Below are 6,971 nucleotides of genomic sequence, written 5' to 3'. Positions count from 1 at the left end.
CTGATTTTACCAAGTCGGGCCACGGCCCGACTTTGAATCATGAATACTATAAAATTGAAATCCTACCTGAAATGATTCTGATCTGTTATAGGTAAGTGAATTAGTAGTAGGTATTCTTAATATTTGTCTTGCCAATCATAGGCGGCGGAACGGGGAGGGCACCGGGGCACCGTGCTCCCCCTTTGATTTTGGCATTTTAACATTAGCCCTATGGGCGTTGCATGGAAAGAATGAGACAAAAAGTCAGCAGTGCCCCCCCCCCCCCCCCCCCCGTTAATTGAAGGTGTTCCGCCGCTACTGTTGCCAATGGCTTTCATCGGCCTTTTCCAGTTTGTCCACGCACCGAACGACCGTTCGGAAGTTACATACAAGAAAAGTCGAACCGTTTGAACAATCGTTCGGAAGTAAATCAACCCGCATCAAGCTGGACCTGGGGAAGGTTTTTAATAGCCGTTTTCACGACGGCCATCTGGTACACATTAGTGGTGCACATCTGGTGCAGATTAGGTACAGATTTGGTCAAATTAGGTTCAGTGTGTCTCTTAGTAGCTATCAGCTAGGGTTGCACAAATTGCTTAGGTGTAGGCCTGCTTTATCATACTATCAGAGAAAATCATCGATTAAAACACTGAAATAAATTCAAAAGGTTAAGATATTTGCTGTAAAAGAGGTAAAAGAGGACAAATAAATTCATAAGGTAAAGATATTTGCTGTAAAAGAGGTTAGGTGCAGATTTGGTCGAATCAGATGCACTCGCCGGATAGACCGTCGTGAAAACGGCTAATATTGAATAGTATTTAGTAGAGCCACATAATTTGCCAAATCATAATCATAACATAGCCAAATCATAATATAGCCGAGAGTGAGATTGTCCCTTCAAATCAAATTGTCATATTATAGGAGGAAATCGCTTGGCAACCGCTTTAACCCAAGCGCACACGTTGTGAAAAAGAGGTCCAGCCAGGTGACGATTATCTAAGTGTATCAACTCGAGAAATGCCCACTGCATTTGGGCATCCGAATAAGACATTCACGTTTTCATCAACCCACTATATCAATGTACGAGACGATCGGGAGCCTGGATAGACATAAAATCAGGATTTATGCAAATGACAGTATGGGCCCTAATTGGGTACTACCGGCTGTTTTTGCCGCCTCTGTCCGTGACAGCGACTTTCCCAGGGACTCGACAGTCTTGACGGGTCGCTCGTTTTCCCCGGGTACGGATGCCACTTTCAGCTGATGAGAACCTTCTCTCATATCAGAGCAGGGGACCTGAATATATTAAGCACGCACTCTGCATATCAACCAAGCTTCTCCATTGTTTTACGGCTTCGGCCTGAACCAAGGCGAATGAAGATTTATTACAGTTTGATGAGTGAACTCGGCCGGTGCGTTTCCAGCGTTCACAATAGGCTTCGATGTTGATTCATAAGGCGTTGACATTTCACGTTTTCACCTGAAGCGTTGTTTAGAGCCAATATATTATGTTTCATAGTCTGTTTTACAGAAAATCGATGACAATATCGGCAGTCATTTATTTTACATGTTGGTAGTGTTGATAATTGAGTTAAGAGACATCTTTTGCTGCCCGGTCAATTTCAGTCCGTTGAACGATTGCAAATAAAATAAAATGTGTTTTGTTTTCGTATATTTCCGGAAAAAATATTAGTCGGAAAATTTATTCATGATGAGCAGAAGACTGAACATCGTAGACGCTAAGGACTAAGGTCATGTAAACTTTAGGCACTCGGCTCAATGGACAGTCTATGATGTATGGCGAAGAAGATGAAAAAGAAGTGAGCAGGTGAATGCCCATGAAGAAAAAAGTGCGCATGGGAATAAAAAATCGCACATCATCTTGAGAGTCGACCGTTTATCCGGATCTTGCTAAGCTCTTAGTAATAGCAGTTTTCACGTCGGCTATTTAGTACACATTTGGTGTAGATTGGGTGCACATTTGGTGAGGATTTGGCTCAAATAAGGTTCAGTGTATTTCTTAGTAGCAAGTAGCTAGGGTTCCACTAATCGCTTATATACTTGCCTTGTCATATCATCAGACATTGTCATCGATTAAAACCGTGATATAAATTCACTATATGAAGATATTCGTTATCAAAGTGAATAGGTGCCGATTTGGTGAGAATTAGGTGCATTCGCCAGTTAGTCCGCGTCGTGGAAACGCAGAACGCTAATATATACCTCTCTTTACTTGAAATCTTTCACTTTATAGTCAAAAATACCTTGTCATAACACATCAGGAAAACATTTTATTGCACTATAATATGGCTAATTATTGCAGATTCGCCTTAGGTATAACTCTATAGTCACAGTTAGCCATGCTCCAAACATTTAATCTAGTCAAATTACGATAAAGACTTTCGACCGGACATAAGTATGTGTATCGTCTCGGTGTCCCTAATTTGCAACAGCATGGTGTGCCTAGTGGAATGACTGTTTTGACAGTGGTTTTGTGAGTGGGCAGGACGCGCACGTGGTCGGCATTAGTGCCATCCTCACCGACAACAGAACCATTACCGGGCGCGCTGTCACCGCTCTCCAAAAACAGCAACACGTCGCACCACTTGGCGGCGGCCGTCCGGCGCTCCCCGGGGGCGGCGCGACCGGTCGCGGCCGCCTTCTTTGCGCTGCTGCTGCGAGTCCGCTGGGGGTTTTCGCCGAGTCTGCCGCCGCAGGGGTTTAGCCGGCCGCCTCCGCCCTGCCGCCGCGCTCTGCGGACCGCCGCCGGGCGCAGACCGTACCCAGTGAAATCGGCGACCAGTTAGCCGACCCGTAATTGAACGTGACAAACGGCGCTGAGGCAGCGCCGAAAACACGCCGCCGACGCGGCTGGGACGCGACGAACGGACGCCATCCCTTACGGGCAGAGCAATCGGCGCGCCACTTATAGCTCTTAGAGGTGCGATTGATACGTCGTCAATGGAAAAATGACACGGTGGCCTGGGTTGTTTTAGGGCAGGGGTCGGCAAATGGTGGGGCATGCCCCCTTTGGGGGTAATGGAGCCCTTTCGGTGGGGGTAATGAGGAATTCTGAGAAAGCCTATCTTTTTAGAGTTAGTAGCTCCAGTGATGGAGCCATCGTGACTGTTGCATCCCAGGGTTCAAAGATTAGCCCAGGCCAAAGGCACAGCACACATTGATTAGATACCAATTTTCACTTACCTGCTCGCCTCACCATCTCACCCCTCCGTACAGTCATTCAAAAGCAGCTGCAACTTTTAACCGTCGCCCGTCTGTTGGCGTTTCAACAGCCGCTAACGTAAGGGGGAGGAGTCGATCGGACCCCCGCGGCCTCTCGGACTCTGATGTGGAGCTGTGCATAAAAAAGACGAGCGTGCTACCCGTGACCATAGGAAGCCTCTGCTGCCCATTTTTAAGGTCCTTGGTCATTCCGTCTCATTCAAGAGGGCAATGATAAGTGTCGAGAAAATCGGGACCCGCTATAACTTCTTGAAGTGAGATTTTATGGTTCAAGATGATCTCCAGAAAAAGCTCATAAGCCAACGGTCATTATGGGTCCAGAGGCCAGTTTTACCAACAGAAAAATAGCCGCCTGCCGGAATTTTTGCCTAAAGATCGTTTCACATATGGAGCGCCGAGCGTAAACGGTAAAGCCCTATCCGCTTACGAGCCCATCGCGTATGTGAAGCGGTCTTGAGGCAAAAATTCCGGCAGGCGGTTATCGAAAAACCACCCGCCGCCCCTATACGTACAAGGATTAAATGGGATATAGCATAGGCGGCGGAACGGGGAGGGCACCGGGGCACCGTGCAACCTTTGATTTTTGCATTTTAACATTAGCCCTATGGGCGTTGCATGGAAAGAATGGGACCAAAAGTCGGCAGTGCACCCCCCTCCCCCTTAATTGAAGGTGTTCCGCCGCTACTGGGATATAGGCATTAAATGTTTTGTGGAGGAAGTGTCATGTTTTAAATTTGATGCATTGGAAATGCACAAATACCCAAAGAGTTCCAGGACGGTATGGAATTTCAGTAAACTTGGTTGTGTCAGCAATGGGGTCTGGTAGGTGGGGGTAATGGCCCTGCCTGGCGCCCAAAAAGGGGGCACGACCCCGAATGACCTGCCGACCACTGTTTTAGGGCCTTGGCCTGGGTCGGTCAAATTGAGTGGGTACCTTCTCAACGCTGCATGTTTTCTGTACACCAATAAAAACATCCAGCAGGTTGGCCATGACGACGTCAGTGCGCCCGGTTGAAAACGGTCCAGCATCCCAAACTATATTGCGACCGAACCAGACGAAGAAGGCAAATATTCAACACTTCTCTTTTTATCATACACTTAATAGTCTGTGACTTAACTCATGAATAAACTGAATTTTCCGAAAACTTGAATATTTATGAAAAGCCAAGTAATAGCTGACAGATTAATGAATGGTGATCTATAGATGCTATTGCGATATGTGTTCATGATTCAAATTATAATGCTGGAGGAACTCGTACTCGCATGTACGCATTTATTACTTACTCAATATTCATGAGCTTCGATACAAGAAACAATTTCTGTCACTTGCAAAATGCAATATTGAACATCCTTCCATGCTATTCCTCGTACTCACGCTTTCTTGCCACCCGATCGGCTACATAGCGGCCCTTGCCGGGTTCGCTGGATACATTCCGGCGGCAGACATGCAGCCAATTACCAAAGACAAAGGCTCGCTATTGGCAGTCTCACGCCTCAAGGAGAACGCCGACAGTGGGTCCGTGCATATTTTATGGAGGCACACCTAGTGCGGGAGGGCTGACTGACATCCGGTCCGCCGCTGCCGACCGACGCGACCGTGCGCTGCGGAACACTGCAGACCACCAGTCAGACCGCCCGCGGGGAGCACTGACCACTGACCATCGGTCATGACCATTGACCATCGCGAAGAAGCACCTGCACTGACCACCAGTCGGGAACTGTGCGGGGAAGGAATATCACCGTTTGAAGGGAAAATTAATAGTTTTTACATTAGGATTCAGTACGATCCATTTGCATGCTCTGAAAAATTCTTACACATATAGGTCGCTGTATAGTTTCTGCTGGAATCTCATGAAACTTTTACATAATGGTCACCTTCAAAGGTCCTAGCTTTGTGGTTGCCGTCGGGAAAAATTATCGCTTATTTGAAAATAAGCACAAACCATTTGGAAGTCATTAGCCAATATTTTTTATCTGAGATGATTTGCTTTATGTTCGTCTAGTGTTGCTAACCTCCGTTAAAGTAGCAATGCATGCTATGAAGCATGATATTTTACTTCGAATGCCATTTTATTTAAAACAATAGCTTTACAAGTGATGGAAAATACAAATGGCCGCAAAGTAAGAGCATGATTAACAACACATTAAACCTTGACTACTTAATGACCGATTTAGAGCACAATTAAAGTAATCGTCCAGGTTTTAGATGCAATTAATCGCGTTTTAAGTGTTATCATGCAGGCCGTTGCTTGGTGGCACAGATGCATATCATGCGATATGCATATTGCTTATTGCTAAATATCCTATACAGTGTGCCGCTTACCAGAGGCTTAATCCCGAGGTGTTGCTTAACCCTCGTCAGGACAGGGGGGGGGGGGCTTGATGCAACCCCCTAAGCGGGGGGGGGGTCGTACCGACCCCCCTTGTGCCGTCAAACAAAGGACGCAAAATATCCTGTGCCGACGAGGGTTATTGTCCTTCGCCTTTTACGAACTGTTCAGATAGCTGAATAAATAGGCGTGCCAGCTGCAATATTAACCCTCGCCGGCCGAGGGGGGGGGGGGGGCGGGTGCCGCCCCCCCCCCCCATAGGGTTTTTTCGCGATAGCTCCGAACACGCTGGCGATAGAGAGCTGAAACTTGGCATACCTGACCTTTGATCCAAGCCGCATCTTTTGATACCAACCGCATTTTTGGGTCAGGTCAGGTCACTGACCTATGACGTCATAAGTGAACCTCTGCACGGTCTTCAGATGTCGCAACTTCACAACGCCCTCACTGCCAGAGGAGATGTCACAGGGAAATGAAACTTGCAGGATCTAGTATCCATTATGAGTCCCACAACTTGTATATCTCGGATTTTTCCTAAAGGTCATATGAGGTCAGGTCATTTTCGTGACCTCACCATTATAAGTCAATGGGGAAAAATGAAAACTGCTATTCTGGCGCCGGGAACGATCTCCAACTATCTCAAGCACACAGAATCGTGATTTTATGCACTCCTTGCAAGGTTAGATGCGTCACTTTTGCAATGTTGACCTTGCGTGACGTCATTTATGACGTCATCAAGGTCATATTAGTTTTTCGTCAATAACTCTTGATCAAATTGAGCTAGCGAGTCGGGAAAGCCACCAATGGACTCAGGAAGACCTGCCGAATCGAATGATATGCGACATGACCTCTTTCGACCAACTTCGTGACCTGGGGGTGCTGACCTGACCTTGACCTGAGGTCAACACCCCAAGTTGACCTGACCCGGACAAAAAGTATATCATTCGACGCGCCTGAGCGAGACGAACACGATGCTGCCAAAATCGGCGCTCTGCGGTCGTTTTTTGCGAAGTTATTCACCAAAAACTGAACCGTACCTTGGGGCACTTGACCTGACCTCAGAGGTCACCGGTTGACCTAGGACCTTAAAATCGGGTACCAATCTCTGCGTCTCGTAACGGCGCACACGCTCGTTTTTTCCGCGACGCGCTAGCTCCACCAGGGGCGAAACGGCGAGGGGGGGGTCGTACCCGCCCCCCCCCCCCCTCGGCCGGCGCGTATGTAGAAAACCAATAGGTCCGGCGAGGGTTAAATGACATTTGGTAAACATGTAAACGAGTGAAAGTTATGGAAACAAAGTAAAAGACGTTTGAAAAGTAACTACTTAGGTTCGGTTGTATGTTTGACACATAACGAGATTTATTATTTCACAATCCTACATAAAGCGTTGTGAATGAGCGGTACCTAATTCCGGATGGA

This window comes from Amphibalanus amphitrite, unplaced genomic scaffold, assembly GCF_019059575.1.
Source record: "Amphibalanus amphitrite isolate SeventyFive unplaced genomic scaffold, NRLGWU_Aamphi_draft 000861F_arrow, whole genome shotgun sequence".
NCBI classification, from domain to species: Eukaryota; Metazoa; Arthropoda; class Thecostraca; order Balanomorpha; family Balanidae; genus Amphibalanus; species Amphibalanus amphitrite.
Note: the sequence above shows the minus strand (reverse complement) of the source record.